The sequence below is a fragment of the Podarcis tiliguerta genome (genome assembly GCF_965153285.1).
Source record: "Podarcis tiliguerta genome assembly, chromosome: 4".
Classification (NCBI taxonomy): domain Eukaryota; kingdom Metazoa; phylum Chordata; class Lepidosauria; order Squamata; family Lacertidae; genus Podarcis; species Podarcis tiliguerta.
In genome coordinates, this window is record NC_139537.1 from 95,494,083 (window position 1) to 95,517,033 (window position 22,951).

The window sequence follows — 22,951 nt, forward strand, 5'->3', positions numbered from 1 at the left end:
ATACAAAAGGTTCCCAGCTCTGTCCTGTGCAACTACTGTGAGATATGGGAAGTGAATTAAAATCTGGACACTTCCACCCTGGACAGGTGGCATCTTTAATAAGATTACACTAAAAATTAATGAGAACAACATTTCTTTTATACAAATCATTAATTTCGGTTCATTGCGCACACAACCTGTTATGGCTTCTTGCATGTGCCCCACTTAGACCCTCCAAACAATATCCGTGCTGAGAGTGCAATAGGAACAGACCTGTTTTTGAATTTTTAGGGACTCTCTCTCTCTCCATGCCCCACCTGCAGCCTGTTCAAGTTTTTGGTCTAAATGTGCATGCATGCCATCTTCTTAAATTTCAGTAGCCTCCCTGTGAAACAGTTGGAAATTCTGCATTATTTCCATTAAAAATGGAACTTGTTAATGGTTCTTAAAAGTGTCCCAAATGTATATCATTTTTCAGTAATGAGCTTAACTAGATGAAATTGCTGAGAGTTCTTTTTCTTCTGCAGTAATTGTTTAGGTCACAGCCTTCTTTTGTCCCCCCTTCCTTCGTGCAAACACCCCCCGACATCCTCTCTCTTTCTGGCTACTGGATTAGTTGTAAATATTCATGGGTTATCTAGATTTATAGGGTATACTAAATTAAAAATTGTTTTCTGTCATGACTGCATTTATCAAATCTCCTGAGCCAGCCCTGCAACTTTTAGGCCGGGCTTACCTGTATTAAAACAAGCAATTTCACTTAGATATTTGCGGAGATAGTAATTATCTGTTTGCATCATTATGGACCTGCAGTTCAGATATGCAATTTTGTTTCTGACCACCTTTAATCATTCAAAATCATTAATCATTATTACAAGTGGAGAAACAAATGCAAACGAAAGAGATTCAGGCATTTATATTCTTAGGATGGAAAATGCCTTGTTTGCAACCCTTTTCTATTTTTGTTTTAATAAAAAAATCATGGAATTTTTGAGCCTTAGTCATTAAGCGTTTGTGTTTTCTTCGAAGACATATTTGTGCTAATCCATCAATCAGAGCTGAAATGACTTTTAATAATTACAACCGTGAGATGTTTCGAAACCTCCTCTTGACGTTGCCTCTCTCCTACCCATCTTCTCCTCCTCCTTTTTAATTCAAGTATTCTTAAATTTCAGAAAAAAGGACAATTTATAATCTGCAGTATGTTTTAAAAAATTGTTTAAGACAGTAGGCATATTAGTGAAATATAGTTCAGGAGAAAAGTATTCTATTATCACCTTCACGTCTTCTGAAGTAGGGAAGGTTTTTACTGATTTGAATGATTTTACTAAAAGGTTTTTTTCCCCTCCTTTACATTTAAAATTGTTATTATCCAGTCACACTGAGTCAAAGATACCTGTGGATTTTAACCAGGTAAATAGATTGCTTACAGAAGTGTATTTGTTTCATAATTTTTTTGTTGGTCGATTCCCCTGCAATTAAATCTTAAGTACCGTATTTTTTGCTCTATAAGACTCACTTTTTCCCTCCTAAAAAGTAAGGGGAAATATGTGTGCGCCTTATGGAGCGAATGCAGGCTGCGCAGCTATCCCAGAAGCCAGAACAGCAAGAGGGATCGCTGCTTTCGCTGCGCAGCGATCCCTCTTGTTGTTCTGGCTTCTGAGATTCAGAATATTATTTTTCTTGTTTTCCTCCTCCAAAAACTAGGTGCGTCTTGTGGTCTGGTGCGTCTTATAGAGCGAAAAATACGGTATATCTCACTTGATTTTCAACCAGTTCTAGCCTGTTGCTCTTATGTACCTGTGACAGATCTCCAAGCTGAGCTGCCCCTGTCATTAGAAACATAATGTAAGCATCTCAGGGAGCAGATTTTGAGATATGATTCCATAGCAAGCTGCCAAGTCACATTATCACATAGCTCACCACCATAAGGAGCAGAATCATTTGCTGGAATTCTCGGCCTTCGGTAGTGGCTGGTTTGGGCCACGCAAGTGGGGCCGTGTTGCTCTCCTGACCTGGCTTCCCAATGCCCCACATCAAGAGGGGGAGCGGCAAGGCAGTCGGGTGCTAAGAATGGTGCAAGTACAGTAGGGAAGCCAATCCGGCGTTCCCAGCGCTGAGTCCTCACCATGCTGAGCTCCCCACTGACTTGCTCCCTTCCTTCTCAGTAACTCACTGCGTTCCACAGCCTTGTGAAATCAGAACAACACAGCCCCATGTGCAAGCCCCCCCCCCCCCCGGCGGCTACCATCCGCCTCGGCCCAAGGATACCTTGGTATAAATGTCCTGCAACTAAGTCGTGTAATCAATTGTAGATGCTGGGAGAATCTTTTAAGCATTTTATGCATTGCTCCGTGCATTAGAAATGCAATTTAGTGTCCTTATGTATGTGGTGCTGTCTAAACCACTAAGCCTAGGGCTTGCCGATCGGAAGGTCGGCGGTTCAAATCCCCATGACGGGGTGAGTTCCCGTTGTTCTCTCCCAGCTCCAGCCCACCTAACAGTTCAAAAGCACGTCAAAGCGCGAATAGATAAATAGGTACCACACTGGCGGGAAGGTAAACAGCGTTTCCGTGAGCTGCTCTGGTTCGCCAGAAGCGGCTTAGTCATGCTGGCCACATGACTCGGAAAAACTGTCTGCAAACAAACACCGGCTCCCTCGGCCTGTAGAGCGAGATGAGCACACAACCCCAGAGTCGTCTGCGACTGGACCTAACGGTCAGGGGTACCTTTACCTTTTTATGTACTTATTTCCTTTAATGTTTCACTCTTTGGTACACTGTCAGTATCTGCAAAAGTTATTTAAATTAAATATGAAGATTTGTCAGTGGAGACCATGTGCATATTAGACATCAGTAACCGTCAAAACTCCTATCTCCTTTTTAGGTTTCTGGTATAGCTTGTATTAGATATTACTTATTATTATTACTTTATTAGATAGTACTTAGAGCACAGTGCTGATAATGCCAAGTTTGCAGGTTTGATCCTGCAGGGAGTTGGGCTAGATGATCCTCAGGATCCCTTCCAACCCCAAAATTCTATGATTCCATGATTTAAAAATACTGCCAGACAGAAAACATGCAGTGCCATAGTGGTGAAATTTTGTCTTTGAAATGTTGATATAATTTCCAACGAGATACCATATTTTTCGCCCTATAGGACACACTTTCCCCCCTCCAAAAATGAAGGGGAAATGTGTGTGCGTCCTATGGGGCGAATGCAGGCTTTCGTTGAAGCCTGGAGAGCGAGAGGGGTCAGTGCGCACCGACCCCTCTCGCTCTCCAGGCTTCAGGAAGCTCTGCGCCGGGCTCCCGAGGGTTGCGCAGAGCTGCCTGCGCTCCCGGGCTTTGCGCAGCACTGCGCAACCCTAGGGAGCCTGGCACGAAGCCGCGCCGGGCTCCGAAAGGTTGCGCAGAGCTGCCTGCATTCTGAAGCCTGGTCCGCACTGAAGAGCGTGCCCGGGCTTCGCGCAGCTCTCCGCAAGCCTGGGGAGACCGGCGTGGCTCCCTAGGCTTGCGGATAGCAGGCTATTCTGGGGTCTGGGGTCGGGGGAAGCTCGGGCTTCCCCCGCGCCTGCCCCGTGCCTGGGGGGGGGGGGATAATTTTTTTTCTTTATTCCCCCCCCCAAAAATTAGGTGCGTCGTATGGGGCGAAAAATATGTTTAGGCGTTGTTGCAAATCATCAGCAAAACAAATGTTCATAGGAGAATGAATATTCGTTCTAAAATGTATAATTTTGAAAATTTCCCCCACCCCATAGTTTTACAGAGATACTGTGCTTAATAGAGTAATAACACACACATTTTTATCTGCATCTGTTTATATTTCCTCAAATGGCATCAATGGTAAACGAAGCCTGAATGTCACTCTTCACTTGATACTGAATATGCTTGAGATTCTAATCAGAAGGATCATTTTTAAGCTGAAAATTGTATAATGGTTTAACTTTTAGGTAAAGGGGAAAAAAGAATAATCACAAACTTACTAACAATTGATATTTAAAGCCAGAACTCAGTGGATTTTTTGTCTTGAGATTTTTTTCCTCAACAACCAATAATATGCTGTTATAGACTATTAACAATACTTGATTCAGATGCATCTTATCCTAAACCTTCATTTTAAAATTCAAGAGAATTCCCTTTGTTTACGCAAATAGACCTTATATGTGCCTAGAGAGGCATAATGAAATTCTACATAACTAAATCAAAATATGTCCTAAGGCAAAAAGTATTCCTGAATACATAAAAAGGAAGAAGAAGAAACTTCAGTGCTTTTAGTGACTTATAACCTCATCCCTTTCTTCCGTTTCCTGTTAAGAATCTCAGCAAACTATTTTGCTACCGTAATATCTCCAACCAATTCAGCGTATCTGCACACAGTCTTTACTTAGCGAGTAAAGAAAATATTAATAGCGGGATGCCTCCAGAAATAACCTTGGAGGTTATTTGAATTAATAAGACAGCTCAGTCTTCTAAATGCATGATAATTACTCTTACCTTGCAGTCCTATCCCAGGGGCTATAGTAAGCATTGATCACCCTCTCTGAGGGTGGAGAATTCGTGATATTGGATACCGCCTTCTTCACCTCACTTCTACACTGTGTACCCTACCAATGGGTCAAATAGACTGTGGGCCAGGGCTTGACCATGGGCAGCCTTGGCAGGAAAGACCCAATCATTTCTTTTATCCCCATGCCTTGAAGGGGGGGGGGGAGGCGGTGAGATTGCTATGTCATGCCAAAAACTGGTGTGGTTCAGTATGCTTCCTTCCCACTGAAAACAATGGTAATCAGTGGTTACTACTCTTCGTTACCTACACAACATCTGATTGGATAAGGCGTAGGCATTGATTTTATACTTTTTTAAAGATGGTACCATCCTCCTCCCCTTTTGTTGTACAAAGCGCTCTTCCTCTGTGGGTCAGGGCTACAGAAAATGAAAACAAGTATCATGAGCAAGGTGGTCATGCCATTTTGCTATCACTATGATGTGACTATAAAGGTAAAAAGACCCCTGACCATTAGGTCCAGTCGTGGCCAACTCTGGGGTTGCAGCGCTTTACTGGCCGAGGGAGCTGGTGTACAGCTTCCAGGTCATGTGGCCAGCATGGCGAACCAGAGCAGTGCACGGAAACACTGTTCCCACCGGAGCGGTACCTATTTATCTACTTGCATCTACGTGCTTTCAAACTGCTAGCTTGGCAGGAGCTGGGACCGAGCAACGGGAGCTCACCCCGTCGTGGGGATTTAAACAGCCAACCTTCTGATTGGCAAGTCCTAGGCTCTGTGGTTTAACCCACAGCGCCACCCGCGTCCCTTATGACGTGACTATATCACACTTTAAAAAATAAATAAATTGTTAGCTGGGAGAATACTCCAGACTCCCTGCTGCCATCGCTGGGGCTCTGCAGAGTGACAGAGCCACTGCTGCATTACTGCCCAGCTGCTCAAAGTGGCAGAAGATAGAGGGTAGGCAGCTATAGCCCGATCCCCACACCAGCTCCGGGTTGGCACAATGATGAGTTCTACATCAGGCCCAATGCCAGCTAGGAGAGCAGCTCAGGATCTAGTAGATCCCAGGCCAGCTCAGCCCCATGCTCCGAACACTCCATTTCAGGACTTTTGACAAGGCCCCATTGGCGACAATACCACCAGTGGACCACTTGCCCTTTTGGCGAGTGGAAGGGGTAGGGTCTTCACCGGTGGAACACTGATGAGAGGATGGCTACCCCATCAGAAGCAAGCAGAAGGATGCCTCTGCTCAGTTCATCCCCGACGCACCCCCACAGTCTGGCATAAGTGATTTTGGGACTGCAACCTACATTCACAGATGTCCTTTGACCTGCCAAAACCTCATGCTGTATAATTTAAAAACAAACCAACCAGCATGCCTCTAGCTTGCTAACCCCGGCACATTGTTCATCACTCATGGATTGCATTCAAACACAACTTTGTCCATGTCTTTGCTATGATGATGAAGAAGAAGAAGAAGAGAAGAAGAGGTTGGATTTGATATCCCGCCTTTCACTCCCCTTCAGGAGTCTCAAAGCGGCTAACAATCTCCTTTCCCTTCCTCCCCCACAACAAACACTCTGTGAGGTGAGTGGGGCTGAGAGACTTCAAAGAAGTGTGACTGGCCCAAGGTCACCCAGCAGCTGCATGTGGAGGAGCAGAGACGTGAACCCAGTTCCCCAGATTACGTGACTACCGCTCTTAGCCACTACACCACACTGGGGCAAGGATGACTTGGAACAGAAGATGAGAGGCAGAGATTCTCATATGTATATGCCACATTCCAGTTCTAAATAAACTATAGAGAGAGAGTTTACACACTAGTTTTGTGTGCCCATGGAAGCCCTGGGCAAAAAAGAGAAAGCATGGATGGGTGGGACCATGAAAATACAACACAGTTCTCTTCCAGGAGATGTCATGAGTACTAGTGTATATATGGAGAGTTGATATTCAGTTACAGAGCAGGCTGGGGGAAAGATCAGAAAAAAATCAGCTAGATAGCGCGATATATCTAGATGCTCCCTTCCCACCTTTATAGGTACCTGTGAGCTAGACAGGAAAGTTACAGAGTTAGCCACATGGTGGCTGATTTAAATCTCCAGAAGTCTATCCTTCACTCTTGAAGGATTAGCAGTTCGTTGCATGCAAGGGGCTTTGTCACAGAAACTGAATCCACTTCTCAGTTGTCTTAAGAGACATTTGGGAGGATGTATTTTCTCGAACAGTTCATTTATGCAACATATTTTTCTGCAGAACCTTTCCGTAGATCTTTAGATTTATTTTAAGGTCTAAATAAATGGCATTCACCAAGAGGAAGTTTTTCATTTGCTTATTCACAGATTTACTGGTAGAAATCGGGTAGATACTCATCTGAACCTAGGCTATGATGAGATAATTAGCTGGATGAATGGTTTTGTGACTCAACACTGTGTGGTATCTGAGTAAGAAGGCAGAATAGCCGCATGCTACAAAGCTCAGTAGATTTCTATCAACTGAATGCATCTGAATGGGCTTTTAGGAATATGAATTTCAAAAACCACTACAAATTAAACATAACATAACCACACTACAGCAACCCAGTGTCTTCTCCAGAGAAGCTCATTTTTGTAACATATGTGAATGATTTTATTTGGGGAAAATTCATTTTCAGGAATTGCATCATAGTGGAAATAGGCTTTCTTGAAATGTTCGCTAACGTTTACACTTCCTTGCTGTCCTTGCTTGTTCACATTTACACAAACGCTACAGGCTTTCACTGGGCTAAATGCTTCCATGCTCTTGTTCCCAACGTTATGTTATGGGTTAAGAAGCACAGTAATAGCTCCCCAGTCTCCCATGCTTGGAGCAGTTTAAATCCCTCCATCAACTTGATGGAATGATTTACTATATTGTTTCAAGTCGTGTTCTTCCATGTAAAGTTGAGGCGGTGGCTCAACCACACGTAACCGAACCAACTTTTGTTTGTTAATTCACTGTTCAGAATCTCGGGGTCAGCATCCTAATACAAGCCATTTAAATGCATTATCAAATGCAAGCAATTTGCCCTATAGATCATCATTACTATAACTTTGCACAGGAGCTGTTTCAAAGCCTTTTTGGGAGGTTTCACTTCCCCCTTAAAAGTTCACTTTAAATAGCCAGAACTTTTAATTAATGAATGTTGGTCTGTGTTTACAGAAATGCATCTTGCATCTGATAATCAGGCCGTTTTTGGATACTTTGTGAACGAAACTTTTTGAACATTTTTTGGATCACCATTGTTACTAGTATCTTATGGAACAGGTTCAGAATATTAAGCAAGTACAATTGTTTTAACTACTGTGAAATTGACATATGAAGCCGAAAACCAAAAGTACCTTTCATGGGATTTTAAACACTATTTTCCTCCATATGCCATCCCAATTATTATTTAGATATTACATTCCTAATTTACTGTTAAGGTTGATTAGAATTCAAGCCTCTCAAAAGCATGCACCAAAGGTCTTGGGCTGTGGAAAACATTTTTATAAAATAATCCATTAATGCAGAGGAGTGCAACTAAATTAGTTAGCAATTTGCTGAGCATGAATTAATGAACAGAGCTTCTCCCAGCTCCCAGAGTTGTAATTTTCATAATAACCTCAGACCTTTATTTGGCAGGTTGTTTAGTTTTTTTCGTTTGAAGGTTTTCATTAGTCTAATGAGGACTATGCAAGGGCGAGCAGTCAGCACAATTTACATGGGGAAGCTATCATAATAAATGAAGCAATTTGAATAACACGCAAGGGTTTATGCAACAAGATAAGAAGAGATTGTAGAGCGAGATTTAGAGGTAACCAATACATTAGACCAACTAATAACTGAAGTAATCCCAATAAAAGGCTTAAGCGAAAGGAATGAAATTAATGATATATACAAAACTGTAATGATATGATACATGATTCATTAGATTAATAAAATAAGTGTTCAATTGTTTTTAGTGCTTTTAGCCCAAGCTTTGTTTGTCTTAGGCACTTTAATTAGGATTGTTCACTGGATCCACTTGGCTTAGTTAAGTTTTAGACTATGGCTGTTTTTTAATGATATTTCTTTCTCTTCTTATTTAATCTTTATAGCCCTGATAGTCATTGAATTAATTATATGCAATATATTCTGTATGGAGATGCTTTTTTAAAAGTAATTGCTTACAGCTCTACCTAAGTGGTGATTAAACTTTAGAGATGAATGCAAAATATCTGTTAGTTAATTCTTCAAAAAGCATACTCACGCTTTAAAATTAGGAAAAATAAACTTGGCTTTTTTGTGTCCTTTATTTGACTTTTTTGTTCTGGTAGAATGCACCCTCTGTTTTGAAGCATGCATGCTTTAAAAATATGGGCACATTTATATTTTTAAAAGTTTCCTAAAAACATTGGTACATATATGTTTGCACACAACTTTCTTCTGTGCAAATGGGTGACTAATGTGCTAAAAACTAAATATTTTCCTCTTGGTATAGTGATGAGCTTTCCCCTGCAAAGATGTGCATTTTTGTTCCTTCTGCCAACCTTTTTTAAACAAACAAGCCTAAACACATATTCCTACTCAGTCATTGAAAAGTCTGCCACGACCTTCAGAGGGCAATAGATCAAGCCAGCCGAAGCTGTTGTGTTGCCAGACTGAGTAGCTGGACGAATTCCCAATCCAGAACATTTGACAAACACCGATGAATGAATTTTTTTCATTTCTGCTTTCCTTTTTCCTCTTGATTCCCATCACTTAACCTTATGACGTGTTTGGGTATATCCAGATTACTAAAAATGCTGAATGCTGAACTTGGCAGTCAGTATACTTGGGATCATTTTTGTGGGTTGTCGTTAAAGGTCCAACACTGCTGCCACCAAGCGTCTCCTAAACCTTTAGTTGCAACAATTCCTTGCAGGTTTCAAAGCAACCAGAACTGCCTGCTTATCATGGGATCCATGCTAGCAAAACACCTTGCACTAAGGCTGCTTTGTCATACAGCAGTAAAACATAAACAGTAGAATAAGTGGAATCCAATGGAACTGTGTGAGGGACAAGCGTTAGACCCTATTAAAGGAGTTATTTACCAATAGTGCCATTGGAAGCACCTTGCCGGTAAGTTGTCATATTAACAGTAATGTGTGTCAGATAGAAAGTGCTCAAGAGACTAAGTGGGTGTAACAAAAATGAGAGTGGAAAATCAGACTCCCCCCCCCCTCCCCAATGAATGTAACTGGAATAGAGAAAACAATATTTAATTGTCTTACGGTTGCAATCATATACATGTTTATTGTCAGGTATATTTAAGAGTATGTATAACTGCAGGCTTTGTGGTGTAAATGTTATCCTTTATACCAGGGGTAGGCAACCTAAGGCCTGTGGGCTGGATGCGGCCCAATTGCCTTCTCATTCTGGCCCAAGGACAGTCCAGGATTCAGTGTGTTTTTACATGAGTAGAACATGTGCTTTTATTTAAAATGCATCTCTGGGTTATTTGTGGGGCATAGGAATTCGTTCATTCCCCCCCCCCCAAAAAAAAAAAAAATAGTCTGGCCCACCACATGGTCTGAGGGACAGTGGACCAGCCCATGGCTGAAAAAGGTTGCTGACCCCTGTTTTATACTGAGCCACAAATACTTTAATACCAGAATCCTGTACACGCTTAACTAGGAGTAAACCTGACTGTCTTCCAAGTAGGAATTTGTAGGACTGTCTGGTTAATGAACCTCTGGGAACAGCAATAATATAAAGCATAATATCCATTGTCTTGGGTCTGTAACCTTTTTCCTGAGTCCCAATCATTGCTTTTTAATGGGTAATTCATAAATCTTATAATAGACAGTGATGGGTGTGATAACTTTCTCATCTTCTGAAAAACAAAACTGGAAATATGAAATATTTTTTAAAAAAAGCATTCAGTTATTTAAAAAAAAGATTGCTGTTTGGCATAGGATCTCTGAATTTGGTCTTGATATAGTCAAGGAATCTGATATACTTTATATTTTGTTGCATTGCAGGAATTATGATGTCATGTTTGGTCAAGAGGACACACACACACACACACACACACACACACAAACCCATAGATAGTGCTGATGTGTAACATGATCAATATCTGATTTTAATGACAGTGAAGCAGCCTGGTGATATCTATTGCCATAATCACCCACATATAATATCCTTCCTAAGCAGTATGTGACAAAAGGCATTTGTAATTATATTTACTTCTGAAAGATTATGGCTCATAGTTAAACCAAGAGAGGCATCCTGTCATTTTCAGAACCCGTTAAATGTGACAGAATCTATTTTTCTGCCAACTTGTGAAGACCAGGCAGAGAGCAAATTTGCTGTGGTCAGCTAAGTGTAACCACTGAGCAGGAAAGTGAATTTAATAATGCATTATTGTTCTTCACTGAAGGTGAACTGTTACAGTGCCTTTGTTATAGCAGACTTTGCCTCTGCTTAGGTTTCCAGATGCCGTGCAGATTACCTGATTAAAATCTCTAATGCATGATAAAATATACCATGTAGGCTTTTATATTAACATAAATGCATCAGTTTTCTGGAGGACTACTGACACTAAAGCTAATTGGAAATATTTACTACTACACTATATAGTGCATATTACAAATAAGGTTTTAGTATATAGAAGGCTAAATGATAAAGAACCTTGGATTTACAAGGCTTATAACTACAGTGTGCTTTTTCAGGTAGTAATGTAATGAGAGCAAATCTCAAATGGTTTATGATGGCATTTCAAGCCCTCGCGCCGAGACTCAGTGCTCCTGTTCTATGTTGATCGTAGACAGATATTCTGCACAAGGAAAAAACCATGCTTGTTTGTGATTTTTATTTTTGTTAAGCTACTTTTCCTCTTCTGTTGATCACCTTATCAAACCCTTAATTATTCCTCCTCAGCCCAAGTCTTCCCCTTTTAAAAGTTAATTATGTTCTACTTCCCACTAAAATCCAAGGATTCACCTTGTGATCATCTGACTTCATATATTTCTCTTTTACTTTTTACATTTGAAAGTCAAATGGAGTTAAAATGTGTTGGTTAATAAAGAATTGTACTGTCTCCTGTCCCAGAGTACTGGAAAGATTAATTAGGTAGCAGTAAAGCATTAGGATTATGAGTATATACAGAGTGAAAAAATACCATAAATCTTTTGTGGCATGTTGGGGTCTGACTGTAGGGTCTTCTCCACACAAACTGTTGATTTGCTTGCACACAGTTCACACAGTACCCTCTTTGCTGAGCATTCATTCTGATTTGTTTATGGGGAGATTATATCCTGATTTGCTTGTGCAGAGGTTATACATCTTCCTGTGAATCAGTCACTTATCCCGTGCTTTTTAGTGCATTTCCCCTTCACTTTCCTAACTGCAAAAACCACAGGTTTTTTTATGGGTTTGTTGCAGTTCAGCAACAGAATGGTGTAATCCAGCACCTACACAGTACTGACAGTCTGGGGTGACCTGGGTCTTGCACTGTTTCCCAGCAGTGATACTTTATCCAGTTCATTGAAGGTCAAGCTACTGTTTAAGAACACAGTTGCATTCACATGTTTAAAGGCAAGCAAGGTAAATTATATCATGTGATGCTTCTGTCCTGTTTCCTCCAGACATGGAGGGTTAGTTTGGTGAAACTATAAGGAAATGCAGTAAGATGACAATTTACATGGGGGGGGGGTACATTCTGGGGATTGTGCCTAAAGCCAAAATCGTGTATAGTCAAAGCACATTGTATATACACATTGTGTGTAGTTAGAACACAGTTGCAGGTGGAATTGCCACAATCGTTTCCCCCGGACTTCTGGCCCCTTTTTAATTTTATTTTTTGCCAAGCATGCTAAAGTTAAATGTACATAAATTTTGGGCGTAGGCAGAATCAAATGAAAATTAATGGAAAGGGTCCCAGCTTTGCTTTCTTACTAACAGTCCAAACACAGAAATGCCTACTCTTTTCTAAAGAGAACTATATTCCTTGTTGACTATTGACCTGTGCAGAGGTTGTGTGGTACAAAAACAGGTGCACACCTTTGCTCTTCCCAAGATGCACAATGCAGTATATGATGGAGAAGCCCATATGTGCAAAAGCTCCTTTTTTGTTGAGATGCATTGCATAAACTGAGTGGCTGCATGTATGTATGGTTCTTCACTGCATATTTGGCCCAGTCTCCCACCCACACAGACTGTTACCAATGAAATTACTCCTTCCTTTCTAACTTATATTTTATTAAGAACGAAAGGTAAAAATGTGTAAAAGTTTTGCAAAACTGGAATTTGTGTGAATGTGGCCCAACAGTTTGAAAGTGTGATGCTTGGATATTAAGAAGGTCAGGTTTCACCACAATTATAACAGAGGAAAAATAATGCAAGTCTGTGATGCACATTCTTAACAAGTCAGGAAGGGTATTTGAGTCGGGTTTGAGGTATATTACCTAAGCAACAATGGAGGGACGCGGGTGGCGCTGTGGGTATAAACCTCAGCTCCTAGGGCTTGCCGATCGAAAGGTCGGCGGTTCGAATCCCCCGGTGGGGTGCGCTCCCACTGTTCGGTCCCAGCGCCTGCCAACCTAGCAGTTCGAAAGCACTCCCGGGTGCAAGTAGATAAATAGGGACCGCTTACTAGCGGGAAGGTAAACAGCATTTCCGTGTGCAGCTCTGGCTCGCCAGAGCAGCGATGTCACGCTGGCCACGTGACCCGGAAGTGTCTCCGGACAGCGCTGGCCCCCGGCCTCTTGAGTGAGATGGGCGCACAACCCTAGAGTCTGTCAATACTTGCCCGTACGGGCAGGGGTACCTTTACTTTTACCTTTACCTAAGCAACAAACAGAATATATTTGCTCAACATTTGTCTTGCTTCTTGTCTGAGTCTCGTAACCTATAGCAATTAAAACAGAGGGGGCAATGCACAGGCACCATAGAAAATTTAAACGGTTTAAGTATGCAATATCTAGGGGTTTTTTCTGGGGGGGGGGGTTTCCTTTGGAAATGCTGTTTTCTTTCTTCTACCACACAATCTGTTTTAATTTTTTATTCAAGCCTGCTATAATAATAGTCATTCCGCTGACTGTGGGGAAGGTGGTTATTACAACCCAGATGCAGTCAATTCTTTAATTTTGCCTGCTGAGAATCAAACTGCTGCTTTTCAGATTGTAAGAGATCTGCTCTCCTTGCAGGGCAAGAGGCATTCACTGAACAATTCAAATTAGACTATTTCAAGAAGGCAAGCACATCTCCTCCCACCCACCTTCTGTGTGCTTGTTTGTGTGTGTGCTTGTGTTAAAGTTGTGTGCTGTACAAGAAGCACCTGTAACGTACAAAGAGAGACAAAAGGAAGTCAGGTAACGAAGAGGCATGGGTTATAAAGGAACAATTAATGTAGACCTGGAACCTGGAATTTGTAAGCACGGCATGCAAAGCTTTTGGCTTCTTTAATTTGCAATATAAGCAAGAAAGAAAAGCTTATAGTACCTAACAGAAGCAGAATTTATTTCCATATGTACTCTCATAATGCAGTTTATAAGCAGCGTATGCTACTTGGTGTTTGTTCCTCTATGTGAGTTCATGTCAAACAAAGTATCTCAACTTTATAGAAGTCAATGTGGAAAATAGTTGTCTCATCGTTTGTTAAGGTAGACTAACTTGCTCTACAGACAATTATAATTATTTTAACTGGCCTTTTCTTTCTTGCAGCCGAACAAAACAAAGCCATTCCACTTTTAAAACAAAAGCATAAAGGTTAAACAAAGCTGAAGTCTAGCAAACAGCATAGTCCAAATTGTAATCTCACCCTGAAATCTTCTGTTTGCTTTACAGACATTACAGCAGTGCAGTGTAAAACTGGTGCAGAACAATTTCTTTATGTATTCTAATCATACTGCTTGGAGGGAGCATATAATCTGAAATTCATTATTCTCCGTGAGTTCCTGTCGAACAGAGTATCTCAATGTTATAAAAGACAGAATGGATAAATTGTATCATAATAATTGTATCATAATTTGTTAAAAGTAAAATACCCAATTTACCTTACAGATAATTACAACTCTTTGAACTAGCCTCTTATTTCTTGCGATTCCCCCACCCAAGTCACCCTTTAAAACAAAAGCATAAAGGTTAAACAAAGCAGCAATCTAGCAAACAGCCTAGTCCAATTTGTAATCTGACCCTGAGATCTACTGTTTGCTTTTACAGACATTATGGCAGCGCAGCGTAAAACAGGTGCAGAACACTTGATACTATTGCCCCACTATTATACAAATGACTTGATTTTTACTAGGCGCATAGTATTTCCTGTGTTCCCTAAGAAACTCCAGAAACCACAGATTAACAAAGTGGAAAAGCTCCGTCGGCTTCTCGGCCATGACCTTGGCAGTGTTACAGGAGGAGGTTGGTGGAGTGAGGTGTTTCTTGTGCTGAGCACAGATGTAAAGACTCTCTGCTCTCTAGTTTCGTAGAACAATTTGAACTACTCGGGGAAAATTATTATTTTTGCTGCAGCTTTTCTAGCTCTTGATACGCTGGAGGGAGAGTTATGAAATTTAGCTAGCTCTAAAGTTTAATAAGCTTTTAAAATGTTTTCTTTTCTCTTTTTACAGTGTGAACATGTTATAATAGTTTTATCATTGGTTGTATCTCTCCTGGTTAAATGTTGTGCATCGTTCAAGCATTGGGTCTCTTTTGATTAACGAATTCCTTTGAATCAATGCCATTAGTCAGGGAAACCAGTAGTGAGCAGGGTTGCCATATTCTAAAAAGTGAAACGTTGCTTGAGCTGTTTCTGCAAGATCTAAAAAAAAAAAAAAAGTTTTTGAGCTATTTTTAAGGAAATTTGCCAAAATATACACTTCCGACATTGGATGCCATATGTCCAGATTTTCCCAGACATTTCCGCCCAGACACTGTTTTCGACGGCTGAATCCCAGCTATGTAAATTCCGGACATATGGCAACCCCCGTAGTGGAATACTAAACCTACTCAGTGGCCTTAAGTTGTCATTTATTTGCAAGGACTTCACTCTAAATATAGCTCCCTACATCTTTTCCTCTTCTCATTGTTGCCTACTGTGGCTAATACTTCTTACCAAACTTTCACAGTGCAAGCCTACTCAGAGGTCTACTGAGAAGCTAACCCTCCTGAGTTCAGTGGACAGTACTCCTAAGTAAGTGTGTATAGGTCTGCAGCATTCAGATCTATGTGGCTCAATAGAGTACATAACAAGTCCAGATTAACCATTAGGCTAAAACCTTAGCCCGCCTTAATTTCAAAGCTCAGTCATGGATGATCTTAGGTACGGTTACCAGATGTCCCCATTTCCCAGGGACAGTTCCCAGATTTGTGAATAAGTCCCCGGACAAATTCCATCCCCGGAATATCCCCGGATTTCATCTAATGTCCCCGGGAAACGCAGCAGCGGCAGTCTCAGCAGCCCGGAGCAGTTGGCTCTGGCTGGCTTCAGGAGCTGCTCGGAAGACCCCATATGATGGTGGTGCAGGGGCACCAAGATGCAGCTTCCGGGCTGCCTCCACCTTCCCTGACCCCAGCAACTAAGCTGTGAAGGGGGGCTTCATGCCGCCTATCGGAGCAGCCTCCTAACTCCTACTTGCATGCAAGCAGGAGTGGCGTGGGTATCTCTCAGCTGTGAAGGGAGCCTTCACGCTGTATCAGAGCTTGCTTTCAAGCAGGAGGGGGCAGGGATTGCCTCCCTTCCCAGCTGAGGGATCCCTGCCCCCTCCTGCGTACACGCAAGGAGGAGTTGGGATGGGGCTGCTCCGAAAGGCAGTGTGAAACCTCCCTTCCCTCTGCCACCACCATGGCTGCAGCATCAATGTCCCGAACGTGTAGTATGTATGTATGCATGCATGCATGCATGTATGTATGTATTTAAAGTGTCACCGCATTCATTGAAAAAAATCTGGTAACCTTAATTAGGCCAGTCACTCTCCCTTAATCCTAAATTCCTCACAAGGATGTTGCTGTTGAGGATAGCAAGGAAGAAGCAAAATCCATTCATGGGTGCCACCTTGAGCCTCTTGGAGGAGGAATATAACAAATGGAGCTATTAAAAAAACAGGACAGACTCAATAAGGAAGGTGTAGGAAACCTTTAGTGCTCCATATGCTGCTGAAGTACAATTCCCATAATCCTTAGCAAGCATGGCCAATAGCCAGCTATGGTGGGAGGGCAACTTCTGGAGGGCCAAACCACACTTTCAACAAGTCATTTTAAAGTTTAACATGTCAAAACAGTGACTGTCATGTGATGGGGACCAGTAGCAGCCATGTAGTGGGACAAAAACATGGAGAAGCCCTCGTGACCCTGTTGTGGCTGCAGCCGACCTGGGCCAGGCAGGGTAAAAGGTGTAGCTTTGCAGGTGCTCTGGCTGAGCCAATCCTGTGCAGCCCCAAGCTCACCACTGCCCTTCTCAAATGAGCGGCAGGAATGCCATCACTGGGAGGGCAGCCACTGTGGGCAGCACAGACAATTGCCATCTGTTGAAACAGTGACTGTCATGTGGTGCAATGAACCAGTCGTGCAATGTAGTCAGGACTCGAAGAATGGCTCTTGAGACACGATACTCTTCAGACCTTAATTTATTTAGGCCTCAAGAAAAGAAATGGCTTCTACTTCCTGCTCCCCTCTCTAGGAAAAAAGAAGCTTCCTCTCCCACCCAGGGGTAGTAGCTCCTCTGTTGTCTCTACGTGCCTAAAGGTAGTACTTTACAGCATAGTAGGGAATTTGATAGTAAGTGTGTTTTATGTTGAACTGTTGCGCAACATTCATTTTTGAATGTTCCCCTATATTTGTTGTAACTGCCTGCAACCTTTCATATGTTAGTTTCCTACGTATTTCATATAGGAAAGTTCATGCTTTGTTTGCTTGTCAACACAAGGGAACATTCAAAAACAACATGCTACCTTCAATCTGTGGACTGCCATGTCTTGGGCAACAGTAGTGTTCTCTCTTCCATTAGGCCTTTGCTACTTGGTTATTTAGATTATTTGTGTATAAGACTTTAGAGCTCTCGTTTTACTCCTATCGGTCATCACACTCAGTGCATTGTCAACCGCCATGTCAAAGAAAAGGAAAAAGAAAAGAGGCTGGCCAAAGCAGAAGGTCAACAAAAGATTACAGGCCAGATATGTCGCTGAAAGGCACACCCTCCCTTCTAACTTCCTACTAAGTCTAGTGTTGAAGTTGATGCAACAACCAGCAACCATGTACCTGATAAAAAAGGAGCAGGCTAAGACGACGACAGCAAGTGGGGAGGGGCAGCCAATGCCACAGAAGATAGAACCTCTTCGCTTTTGCGAAGCCTCTTCAGGGCAATGGGAGGAACGTTCCCCATGCCCTGAAGAGGCTTGGCGCAGCTATCCCAGGAGCCAGAACAGCAAGAGGGATCAATGCTTTCGCTGCACAGCGATCCCTCTTGCTGTTCTGGCTTCTGGGATTCAAAATATTTTTTTTTCTTGTTTTCCTCTTCCAAAAACTAGGTGCGTCGTATGGTCTGGTGCATCTTATAGAGCGAAAAATACGGTAATTGCTAAATATCATCACACTGTGGTGTTGCTGGTCTTGTTCATTCTATGCGTAAGATGAAAGTTTATTCAGTTGACATATTTCATTCATTTGTTTCATAAAATGAATCCACTTGATTGTTAAAAAGAATACACCTTCAGATAAAGTATTTAAAGCAAGTACACTTAACCCAGTATACCCAGTCTCTGGTAGATAAATAATTTTGAACAAAAATACCCATCGTTTAGAGATGGCAGTGCTGAATGTAAATGTGGCGCAATATATTAACAAATAAAAAGGTGTTTGGGGTAACAATTATGACAAAAAGAATAAAATGTTATTATAAAAACAAACAAACAGCTAGAATTCCGGGCCTTATTCTGTAGCCTCTGCTGAAGCTCCAAGAGCCCTATGTTAGCCAATGATTCCTGAATAAATGTACCTTGAAAAAAACAAAGGCAAATGTTGTAGATAGACTTTTCTGCCTCTAAGTGTGAAAAACTTCCATTTTCCCCAGAGCCCCTTTTCTTTCTTTCATAGAGTCTTTTTGTTACTTCCTAGTTGTCTCTATGCCATTCACTTTCAAGGAATTTGCTTTCAAACCTACCACGGTGAGAAAGCTGAAATAACTGCAAGTTATGTGTGTGGTTTTTTTAACTGCTAGAAATTTCCCATGTAGGCAGTCCATGCAAATGAGACAGGTTCACATGTTTCATTTGTTCTTGCATTTACTAGGCTTGCATAACAATTAGAAGATGTATGCTTTGTAGGCGCTGTTTTAAAAATGACCTTAAGATGCTGAGATTTGTTTTGCAAAGGGCATTTGTTCCTTAAAATAATCTCATCGACCCCACTTAACAGACTGTGCGTGGCTCCTATTTGCAGTGGCAAAAGAAAACATCCTACCATTCTGCACATTGTCTCAGGTGCTACTTGGCAAGATGGATTATAGTCCTCTAAGGCCAATAGGAGGCAGACTGTACAACAAAAATTGACAGGATTTTGCTTTGAAGAAGAGTTTGGATTTGATATCCCGCTTTATCACTACCCTAAGGCGTCTCAAAGCGGCTAACATTCTCCTTTCCCTTCCTCCCTCACAACAAACACTCTGTGAGGTGAGTGGGGCTGAGAGACTTCAGAGAAGTGGGACTGCATGTGGAGGAGCAGAGACATGAACCCGGTTCACCAGATTACGAGTCCACCGCTCCTAACCACTACACCACACTGGCTCTCAGGAATAGCTTATTCCTTCTGTTGACTCTCAGGAATAGCTCATTCCTTCTGTTGACTCACAGACATCTTCCAGGTCTTCAGAAGGTAGAGGCTTATCAATCAGTTTATTCTCAGGAAAACAGAGGAGTCATCCTGAGCAGGTCCTTGCTCCCCAAGCCAAGCTTTCTTGATCTTATAATGGGCAAGTGGCACAGCAGTTCCACCCCTCACATATTGCACATTGAGCATAAGAAGACCCCTGCTGGATCAGGCCAAAGACACGTGTAATCTAGCAGTGTGTTTTTACCGCAGCCAACCAGGTGCCCATAGTAAGCCAGCAAGCACAATCAACCCAACAGAACTTCCCCACCTGCAATTTCCGTTGTTCAAAAAAATATTTATTCCAGCAGTGGAGGTAGAATATATAAGCTGTTCCTGCTATCATGCCTTGGTCCCAATGCTCAAGAATCAACACCTAGGTGCACCTAGGCAACAGAATAGTCCTTGACCATCCCTGAAGCACACTAAGACCCTCTCTGTGGCCTCTGACTGAACAATAGGCCTGCTTAACCTTCACAACCTTCAACTCTTTTAGTCTGTTATCCTGGCTTGAAGCCCAGCACCAGAGAAGGCACCTGCAACTGAAAAGGTGGCAAAAGATTATACATGTACATCATTGCTGGATATTCCAGGTAGATAAAACTCTTAGTCCTGTAGTATGATGCTAAGGTTTTAAAGTACCAATACAAGTTTCAGGCCCATTCCATAATTCCTTACTGACTGATGGCATTATAGTATCCATTTTTTTTTGATTGGGAAGGAAAAAACAACCCAATAGATAAGATGAACCTTTCACATTTTGCATGGACTAAAATATTTAAGACGGATTGTTCTCTTTTCCTTTGATTTGGTTTGTTTCCCTCCTCCCTAGAATGGGATGGTGAACTTATAATTAGCTTTATTTCAAGTCATTGTATGTTTAGCTGACCATCAGTCCCGTCATGAAAGTCAACAATAATAAAAATGCAAATCATTGTCAAAGGCATGTGTTGAAGCGAGAGAACATTTCAAAGATGTTTTATCAGCTGTTCATTTTCTTCTGTCAGATGTTGAAATCTTCTACTTTCCATCATATTGCAGGGAAATGCAGTTCTGCTGATAGTGTCTACTTGTAGCTAAGCTGTGAAAAAGTCAAAAATTCATTTTGTAAAAGCAGTTATCACACTGAGTGCTGGAGGCCTAGGTTATTGGTCCTTTTTAACAGACCCAAAGATAAGATGTCTAATTTCCTGACCCAGCCTGTTTGGGTATGTGTGTGTGTATGTGTGGTCTCTGTAACATATTTAATACAAAAAGAAAGTATAGCCTGCTCCCTTTCTTATTCTTATGCTATATAAGGAGGCATTAATAGTTCAATGTCTCCTACAGAATTGCTACAAAATACGTAATGACATTAACATCTAATGTTATATCAAAACTTTTTTGAGCTGTTAACCTCTCTTAACCAGTAAGAAACATGAGAAACCAATGTTTTTACTGTTGATATAACATGGAAAATGTTTAAATGAAGACATTGACCATATTCCGACACCTTATTCAAATATAGTAGTTGAGTGTGATATGATCAAGCTGCAGCAGGCTTGAGCTCACGCTTTCTGCCTCTGGCAAAGCAAATTGGGAAGCTTTTCTTCCAGTTTAGAATAGCCACAGTTTATGGTGGTTTCCTGAACCTTAAATTGCGCTTAATCTCAACTATGCTTTGTTTGCAACAAGCCACCTTCAAACAATGGGTTATGGTTAAACAGGCTATAGTTAAAGATTAACCACAGTTTAAGGTTCAGACGACACACTACACAGTGGTTAACAGGATGTTTCCAATACCATGGCTATAGTGGAGGAGAGGGGAAGGAGATGTTCATGAGCCTAAGGGTTGCTGTGGCTCATTCTTTTCAATCTAAGCTATGCTGTGGATCTAGTTTCACAGCAATAGCATTGCTGCTATGTACTGGTGGTAATCCAGCTCTGGCCATTGGTGCACCCAAACCATTTTGCTCCCTTGCTCTGCCCCCCCCCCCCGCCCTGTGTCCTGGTGCATGCTGGGAAGCCAGATCGGCACTTTTTTTCCTATTCACCAGCTACTCCTGAAGGTTTAATCTGACTGGATTGCAGTCCTGTGGCATGGAAGAAAGGGGGGGGGAGGGCTTTTCTTCTAAATTAATGATTTTTTGGGGAAAAACTGAGCTCCAAGTTTAATGCAACAGGTACTCTATGGGGGGTTTTGGAATTATTCCATTGTAAGTTGTTGGCAATTGACATTCAGCAAAGATGGGGGGGGGCACAAGCTAATAACTCTGGAAGCAGAATTAGGGCTGAATCTCAATACCAGAAGCTCAGGTGTGTTGGTGTCCTGGGAGAAAGCATTCTCTGTGGCAGCCTCCAAGCTAAGGGCCACCCTCCCCACACAGGTGTGGCTAACACCATTATAGAGCTTCCAGATGTCATGGACTGGCTGGGTGGAGAGGAGGGGGAGGCACCAGCTGGGAGACCCCCAAGGCAACCCCCAGGGGAAAAATATGTATCTGAGCTGAGCAAAGCCTTTATCTAAGGGGTCATGGGGCCTTGGCAGCCAAATAGTACACTGATTCCTCTGGCTTTGTGGCTGTGAGAGCTCATGCAAACCTCTTTAATTCTAGTCAACATAAAGAAGCAAGTGTCCCATCACACTGAAGAGGGATAGAATTAAGAAGTCTAGGATCAAAATCTGACGATTGAGGGGAAGACCACTCACCCTGAACCAATGGAGCCCACTCCATTATGGGGCAGGTACGAAGTGGTTGTCCACTTCTTTGGGGATAATGGTTCTGGTTTATTTATTTTTTGGAAAGAACTCAGGCAATTTGCAAGTTACTCCAAAGGGAGACTTACAGCTGCTGGTTTTCCAGAGTGGTACGTGCAAGGACAAATCACTTCTGGGAACTTGGTTATGTAACCATGAACGTGCCATATCAGATATTACTTCCTCTGAGCAACTATCTCTACAGGACTGTTCTGTATGGTGGAATTTCAAGCATATGAACCTGCCGCTTGTTAAGATTCAAGTCCCAATATCCTGTCAGACCCTTAAAAGTCCTGCTGTATCAGGAACAAATACTTGTTGGGCCTTCAAAAAGTATCATTAGAATGAGTAGTTAACTGGAGATTTAGATGCAGTTCAGTAACAGTTGCTGGAGAAACAGGGTCCCCATCTGCCTCCTGTCTAAAAGACTTTAGGTTATTCACCTTAAGTGACCGACATGATGGGGGCCTGACAGATGACAACAGAACTACCAAAAAAGACAGAAAAGAGAGTGAAAAACTCAACAGAATATTTGCAAAAGTTCTCTGCGGTAGCTTGGGATGTCAGTGTTGATGTCATGATCTTGTTAACAAATAAGGGAGAGGTATATTGAGCTTCTCCCTAGGACTGTAGCTTTATGAAAAGTTTTATGAAAAGTGTGACCATCAGAGTGAATTGTTGCCCACACTGAAATTCACTAGTAATTCCCATTGTCACTATTGTATTGCAAGGATTGTATATAGCCAGATTTACCTGTGTTTTTGGTTCATGCCGTTCTTCCCTATACACATGAACCTGAAGAAGTTACCGTGTATAAAATTCTCATGTATGAGAATTCTCTATTAAGTGATGGATAAATGGAATTGCTGTATTCAAGCTAGAATACCACTTTGATTAAGATCCACGTG

The 22,951-nt window shown here is 41.9% G+C and overlaps 1 protein-coding gene across 11 annotated transcripts in view; it reads left to right on the top strand.

The window, feature by feature from the left end:
• The window catches only part of DACH1 (dachshund family transcription factor 1), a 344,636-nt gene that overhangs the window by 246,073 nt on the left and 75,612 nt on the right, over positions 1-22,951 (top strand). The gene's annotated exons all lie outside the window — the stretch shown is intronic.